The sequence below is a fragment of the Vicia villosa genome, linkage group LG5 (assembly GCF_029867415.1).
Source record: "Vicia villosa cultivar HV-30 ecotype Madison, WI linkage group LG5, Vvil1.0, whole genome shotgun sequence".
NCBI classification, from domain to species: domain Eukaryota; kingdom Viridiplantae; phylum Streptophyta; class Magnoliopsida; order Fabales; family Fabaceae; genus Vicia; species Vicia villosa.
The window spans coordinates 154,890,247-154,898,636 of record NC_081184.1 but is presented as its reverse complement, the minus strand read 5'-3'; the positions used below and the strand labels follow the sequence as shown (position 1 = coordinate 154,898,636).

Genomic DNA, 8,390 nt, shown 5'->3' with positions numbered 1-8,390 from the left:
TTATTTATCTGATTATTTTTAAAAAAATTCACAACTTATTCCTATAATTCTCTCCTAGTCTATATATAATAGTTATTACTGCATCTAAATTAAAAAAAAATGACAATATATTACTACGAAGTTAATTGCGATGCAATTTTTTGTGTAAATTTTTTTAGTGCATCACAAACATTCTTAAATATTAAGTTATAAATAATTAAAATCAAAGTCAAACTTCAATTAAAATTTAACGGAGTAAAATTTCTTTACACTATCACTATATCAATTAAATTCTTTTACTGTTAAGTGTCTATATAAATTTAATATAAGATGAAACAATTTCATAAATATTGAATATACTTTATTATGTCTCATTTAAAAATACATATTTGTCAATTTCCTTTGAGATAAATATATTTATCATAGATATATCATGCCATTGTTGAAACACTTACAAATAACAAATAATAGTAACACAGAATTTTAAGGAAAAACTGAATTCATTTTAAACTAAAGGCATGTTTAGCATTTTAAATAAGAATTAAGATAACCAGCCACTATCAAAATACATGGCAGCCACCCCATCCGGGTTGGTTGAAGTGCAACGTGGATGCGGGATTCAATACTAGTCTTGGTACGACTAATGGAGGTTGGTGTGTTAGAGATAGTGGTGGAAGATTCATGGTGGCGGGTACTTTGTGGAATAGGGGAAATGTCTCTATTGTTGAAGCTGAAGCAATTGCTTTGAAGGAAGCCATCCAAGGTGCCATCAACTTACACTTGCAACACATCATCTTTGAAAGCGATTCCCAAATTGTGGTTCAAGCTACTAAGGATCCTTCATTGCGTAATTCTGAATTTAGTTTGATTATTAATAGTATCCGTAATTTACTTAGTTCCCGTAACGACTTTGAGGTCAAGTTTGTTAAGCGTCAAGCTAATTGTGTTGCCCATAGCCTTGCTAAGGCGGCCAATTCTTGGTCTCGGCGCGCAGTTCTTTATTGGATTCCTCAGTGTATTGAACAATTTTTAATTAATGATATGAATTGAGTTTGTTTTTGTCAAAAAAAAAAAGATAACCAGCCACTACCACATCCTAAAACGTGGAGCTTAATAATTAGGATTTATTTAAAACAAGAATTACTAATTAGATTTTAACAAATTTAAGACCATGATTACAGTTCTTATCAGTCTAATTTGCTAATTATACAAGATTACTTTTAAATCCATTTAAAAAAAATGTTCCTAAATGCTTAAGGATTCAATGTTGCTTACATGCAAAGGCCTTCTCTTTACAAGCATATTTGTAAGATGGGAGGAACCATTGCAGCAGACAGATGTTTCAGAGTGTGTGAGCACGGACAGTATGAAAAGTTGCTGCATAAATCAAATCTATCAACAGTCTCTTGCAGCGTAGCTAAAGGGATAAAATCCCGCCAAGATTTAATTTGAAATTAAGAGACATTTAAAGGAGTATTGAGTAAAAACAGGTAATATATCTTACAAAAAGTACAAACCTGCAGCCAATAGCCAAAACATTGAATGGAGCCTAACAAAATGGCCATAAGAGTATAGCAATGCATGATACAGTTTGGACCAGAAGATATGGACGGACGTCGCCAAAGAACTTGCAATAAAAAGTATGGCAATGCATGATACTCTGTTGTTTCATGGTTACTCCTGCTATTGAATGGAAATCATTGATCAGAGGAGAATACTAGATTCAAAGATACTCCTTTGACAGTGCATTTAATACGTGACAGATTTTCTCTCCAATGTTCCTATTTAGCAGCAGTATGAATGTTCTTATTACACAACAGCAGCATGTGCTCAACTGTTCTTATTACCGACAATCAGTACCAGCGTGCACCTTTTATCGATCAATCTTACACAAGTTGGGAAATACATAGCATACTGGTAGTTGAGTCCCACATCGAAAAAAAGGTGAAAGTTATTGAGATAAGCAAGAGTATAAAAGAACTTGAATACCAACAATGCTACTTACTTACCTGGATGGGGTCAATGGTTGATCATGAAGGACCATGGCCTAGGAGAGTGACTTCCATTGCACTTAGGAGGGGTGCTATCCTAAGGTCTACCCAAGTGGTGGAACCTACATCATAATTTGTTGCTGTGGGGGCCTGCGTTCGCGCGGCCCCCTCTTATTTTTATATCAAATTTTTCTTCATAGAATTTCTTCATGGAAATTGTGAACTCCTCTTACTTGTCAGATCCATCTAACAAGTACGTTATAAGTTTTAGAAGAACCCTATGTAAAGATACTATGGACTTTGGAGTATTTTCAATAAGGTTTATTTATTTGGTAAGTACATAGGATGACTTATTTATTTGGTAAGTACATAGGATGACATGATCCTGTATTGAAAAGAATAACATATCAGCAAGAAAGTGTTTGAACATTCTAAATGTGTAGTTTGCTTTTCAAATAGTCTTTACTCATATAACTCACTATGCTGAACAAGTGTGTTTTGATCTAACTCTTGTTTACTTATATATTCTTATACTATCTTTATGTTTTTTTATCTTCTGATCCTTATTCTATAAACAAGCATGTTTTCTTAAGATAGTGAATATGATAGTTAATATTTGTAAACAGCAAGAATGTTTCCTGTGAAGGCATCATGGCCCTACTCTACTCATTGCTGCAGTTGTAATATAAAAACTATAGAAGTTTCCACAATGGTATTACAACAACACTTACTATCGTATCAACTGCATGTATTTTACCATAGTATTAAGGGTCAGAGCAAAATCACAACGATGACATTCACAATTTATACCTGTCTAGATGTAGCATTTTGGAGTGGATTGGCTCCAACATATTTAGTTAGACCAACATAATGAATCAAATATGATGCAAGCAGAAAGCTGATATCATTTGCATATGGATTAAAAGGAGGGTGCAGAGGTCGTCCAAAGGCTCTGTATCACCTTAGCAATTGATGATTTGCTTAGATCTAACAAAGACCTAGAAATTGAGAGTCACTTCTCTGCATGTTACCTATTTAATTAATGTTACATACGAGCAAGTTATAGAAGTGTTGAGCTAACATGAACACATTAATAGACACTCCTGATTATAGCATTAAAATCCCACATTGCATAGTCAGAAAAGAAGCATAGCAGATGTCGGATATAAAAAGCACAGCTAGCATGCATTTCAACTCATACCTTTCTCGGCCTTTTGGCTAAGATCAAGTGTAGTATCTGTTCTTATCAGTTTAATATCTGATATGTGGGCCAATGGTCCACACGATATTAAATTTATTTCTTGAGGGGGAGAGTCCACCACAATAGCTTGCTATTGGGTCTCTCATGTGTCGCTTTTGCGTTGCACTATTGCAATAGCCTGGCACACCCCACCAAAACTAGTTCAATTTCTTTATCTCTCATGTGTCGCTTTTGTGTTGCACTATTGCAATAGCCTGGCACACCCCACCAAAACTAGTTCAATTTCTTTATGATTTCTGTTGACTTTTTATATATTTCTACCCTTATGTGATGTGGGCTGGAGGTAGTGTGTTAAGTTTGATGTTACTAGACATGAAATGCAGCACAAGTGTTGCTGTTGATGTTACAATACATTTATAACCACTTAGAAGTGTTGATGTTGCAATACATTGATAACCACTTAGAAGTTTAGCTTAGAGTAACAACTTGTAATCAGGAAGATACCATCAATTATTATTATTACTTTTTTTATCTTCGTAATTGAAGCATTTTTTCCTCTCAAACTAGGTGTTGCAGATTATAATTTCTTATGGAAAATCTATTGTTTCTGCCATGCTTATGTTGTTTTTACTAGGACAAAGTCACCAATCCTATAATCCTTATTTTAGTAAGCAAATAAGTAATTAAGGAATGGATTAACTAAATCCAGCACAATGATTTTTGTATGTGTGCATGTTTATATGTTGCAAATCCAAACTAAATTTCATAAAATGCACAATAGTGACATGTGAAATGACAATTCTAAAGAAGAAATTGCACTTAATCTCTATTTCAAATTGAAGAATATACTGCCACTCAGAAATGCACAGTAATGACATATGTCAAGGGCAAGATAAAAGAAGGAAAACTGTTCAGAAAAATGAAAAAAGGACAGAGAAAACAATTTTGAGTTTGGTAGTTTTACTTGTACAATAAGGACTTCTCAAATCATTTTCCCGACGCTCTGTCAATTCGTTTTTTCCTTGGACAGTTTTGCATCCAAATTTTTTATCATATCTCAAGCAGTTTGTTCTTCCATATTCTGCAACTGGCCAAATTTTGTTCCCAAAAACAGCACTGTTGATGTTACACATTATGACTTTATCATTATGGATGAAACAAAAATACATGTTTACTTTTCAAAAAAAGATTTTGAAGTCTTTATATACAAAATGACAGACACCTCATGTAATATACACAGGATAATAACTTAATCATGTAATCCTTAATATGAACCCCAACCAAAAAGAGATGGTTCAAGTGGCTAGGCTCGCCAGGTGTTGTGGGCTGGAGGTGCAGCGGCCCATGATCCCTCCACTGTTAGGAGTAGGAAATGTTCGCTGCTCTGTGAAACCAGCCTCACACAGTACCCTCCAGTCTAAGACCCACACAAGACCCCTGCCTTCGCACAAATCCCGTGGGTCAACTCGCAACTTGGAGCGGGCAGGCCAGCATGGTGCAAACATCAGTCCGACCAGTTAAACCATAGCCATGTTCCATCACATTGGTGCCCCCACATGGGTCACAAGCTGGCACTACTCAGTGGCAAACTAAATACCATGTCATACATTTATAAACACTTACTTCTATGATGTTCTAGCTAAAGTGGGTCTTAAATGGATCCAAAATGGTGTAGTATTAAGTTGGAACATGGTTTCTTAAACGTTGTGGTTGATGTTATAATACATATATATAGAGATTATAGGACCGAATTACTCACACATGGTGCAGCCACCAGTCCATCCTGTTAAGTGTTAAGCCTTAGCCATGTTCCATCATTTTAATGCCCCACATGGGTCACAAGTTGGCGCTACTCAGCTCGGCAGACTAACTAGATGTCAGACATTTATAAATATTAGCATGTGTTATATTCTAGCTATGGTCGGACTTAATGGTACAAAAATGGTATAGTGTTAAGTTATAATGCATATATAGAGGGATTAAATAAATTACATCGGCTAAAATCATTGTCATAATTCATATATATGTAAACTTACCTCTGTGTTTGACAATTGTTCTGGTTTTGAATTGTTAAACTTAGCTTTTGTAGCTACAACTGTCCTAGTGACTCATAAAATGGTGAGGGAGGTATAAAAAAAACACAGAGAGATCATGATTATCCAAAAACAACACTAAGTGGATTGTTGATCTATGTGGAAATTTCAGTAAAATGCACATTGTTAGTAATGGTAATCAGCATCATGAGAATCCTAATGTTAATAACTTGGCTTTTGTTAAATTGAACTAAATTAGGTAAGTATTTCATAAACTACAGATGAATTTATTTAAAGGGAAACAGTTCTACATTTACTGGTGGAGGTTTTCTGCTTTATATTCAGTCTTGTTCTAACAAATGTTATATTTCAAAATTACTCCGATGTAATATATTTCAAAATGTTATAAAATTCGGTTGTTTTAAATCAAAAAGAGACGACAAGAGTTGTTACCTATTTAATTTTGCTGTTGCAGAAAATGAGAGCCACTTCTTTGCATGAACAAAATCACTTTGAGCAAAAAATGTATGTGAACTAGAGAATCTCCCTCTTGGTTTAAGTAATGTTACATAAGAGCAAGTTATAGAAGTGTTGAGCTAACACGAACACTAGTATACTCCAAATTACTGCATTAAAGTCCCACATTGCGTAGTCAGAAAAGAAGCATAACAGATGTATTTCAACTCATACCTTTCTCGGCCTTTTGGCTAAGATCAAGTGTAGTATCTGCTCTTATCAGTTTAATATATGATATGTGGGTCAATGGTCCACACGATATTAAATTTATTTCTTGAGGGGGAGAGTCCACCACAATAGCTTGCTATTGGGTCTCTCAAGTGTTGCTTTTGTGTTGCACTATTGCAATTGCCTGGCTCACCCCACCAAACCTAGTTCAAGTTTAATTTTTTGTTCTTATATATGTTAAGTTTATTTCTGCAGTGCAGGGTCAAGAAGTTACTCAAGTAGCTGATAATGCAACATTATTACAAGTCTAGTATTGATAGGCTGATCGGTCACAGCTATGACATACACAATTTATACCTGTCTAGATGTATTGGAGTGGATTAGCCCCAACATATTTCCCTCTACTGTCTTAAGATCCATAAGCAGAGGCTGAAAGTGTCGTGGCTTTCATAGCAATTAAATGACCAAATGATGCCACTCACTTCTATGACCGCAGATGTTTCATTTAATTAATTCCAATATGTGCTAAACAAATGGTGGCAAACTTATGAAACAATAGTTTATTGAAAAACTTATGAAATAGAATGATGACATTCTTTAAAATAGTTAGCTTTCATTCTTAAAAATAGTTCACAAATATGTATAAATGAATAGAGACAAAGAGCACTGTGGGAGCTTATATTGGAACAAATTATGTAAACAATTAGCTGTCTAAAATGAATCTGGCTTCCAACTAAGATGCAGTACTAGCTGACATATATGAAGATATTTTTAATAATTATGTGAAACTATGTGAAGCAAATAGACGGAATGAGGTAAATATTGTTTTGCAATCGATATATGCAATACTAGTTATGTTTGTCAATGATGAGAATGAGTTATTGATGAGATTATTATGATAGAAATTAAAAAAGTTTTTTTCAATTTGCGTTATAGAAAGAAAAGAAAAGGGATGTGATAATTGGAATCATTATATCTGGACAAAATAGGTTGTGGTTGCAGTGAGTAATTTTTCAACATACTAATTTGTACCCATTAGTATCAAAACCTCAACGTCAAAGTTTCAATGTTGCATTAACAGCAATTTGTGTTTCACTCACCTTTTATGATGAAAATCACCACCAAAAAGAGATGGTTCAAGGGCTAGGCTCACCAGGTTTTGTGGGCTAGAAGTGCAGCAGCCTGTGATCCCTCCACTGTCAAGAGTAGGAAGTGTTCGCTGCTCTGTGAAACCAGCCTCACGCTGTACCCTCCTGTCTAAGATCCACAAGACCTATGCCTTCACACAAGTCCTGTGGATCAACTCACAACTTGGAGCGGGCAGGCCAGCATGGTGCAACCACTAGACCAACCTGTTGAGCCATAGCCATGTTCCATCACCTTGATGCCCCCACATGGGTCACAAGCTGGCGCTACTCAGCTCGGCGAAACAAACTAGTATGTAAGAAATTTATAAACACTTGTTTGTGTGATGTTATAGCCAATGTGGGAGTTATGACACGATATAACAGTAATCATCGAAAAGATGTGGTTGAGGGATTTAATCTACATATACAGAGTAGTAGAATGCAGCACATACAATTTGTAAAGCGAACAAACATATATACCTGGAGGCCGGAGAGTAGTAGAATGCACACATACAACTTGTAAAGCGAACAAACATATATACTTGGTTTAGCTTAGAGTAACAACAAGCAACATTATAACTTGCCACTGCTGCTTCATCAGGCCTGTGCTTTGTTCTTAAAACAGACTCAAATTTCTCTAATGCTTCCTCATACTTAGCATTCCTTCAGCATTTAAACAAGTAATGGCATTAGGATTATCAGGAAGATATCATTAACTCTTTTTATTCTAATCTAGATATACTCCTAGCAAATTGGATGCTTCGAAATTAAAACTTTTTTTGCCTCAAATCAAACTAGGTGTTGCAGATTAGTACAAGTTCATATAAAAATGTCATGTCTATCTTGTCGTTACAAGAACAAAGTCAGCAATCCTTTATTTTTTATTCTAATAAGAAATTGAGTAATAAAGGAAAATATATATTTAATCCAGCATAATATTATGGTTGTTGTATGCTTGCATGATTATATGTTGCAAACCAATTTTCATCAAATGCCCAATAATGACATATGTGAAATAACAGTTCTAGGCAAGAAATCGTACTTAATCTCAATAGCAGATTGAACAAAATACTTCCATTTTGATTTAACATGGATAAGATAAACGAAGGGAAACTGTTAAAAAATGTAATAAGGACACGAGGATTTTCTGAGTCGAGGGAGTCTTATTTGTATAGTCGTAAGCCTTCCATTTTCAATAAGGTATATTTATTTGGTAACCATATAGAATGACATGGTCCTCTGTTGAAAAGAATGTTGCCAGAGAAGGCATCTTGGTCTGATTCTACTCATAGAAGACCTACAATTTGCTGATACAATACATGCAACATTATTGCATGTCTAGTAGTGATAGGCATAGTTTTAAATGGTTGTATGC

General features: G+C 34.8%; 3 non-coding genes across 3 annotated transcripts; all 3 read left to right on the top strand.

Moving 5' to 3' along the window:
- The first annotated feature begins 1,980 nt into the window (after positions 1–1,980).
- Positions 1,981–2,141, top strand: LOC131608525 (U1 spliceosomal RNA). Its single transcript, XR_009285778.1, has one exon. It is a non-coding gene; the product is annotated as a U1 spliceosomal RNA (small nuclear RNA).
- Positions 2,142–3,167: 1,026 nt separating this feature from the next.
- On the top strand, positions 3,168–3,363 carry LOC131608274 (U2 spliceosomal RNA). Its single transcript, XR_009285550.1, has one exon. It is a non-coding gene; the product is annotated as a U2 spliceosomal RNA (small nuclear RNA).
- A 2,527-nt stretch (positions 3,364–5,890) lies between these two features.
- LOC131608293 (U2 spliceosomal RNA) lies at positions 5,891–6,086 on the top strand. Its single transcript, XR_009285568.1, has one exon. It is a non-coding gene; the product is annotated as a U2 spliceosomal RNA (small nuclear RNA).
- Positions 6,087–8,390: the final 2,304 nt, after the last annotated feature.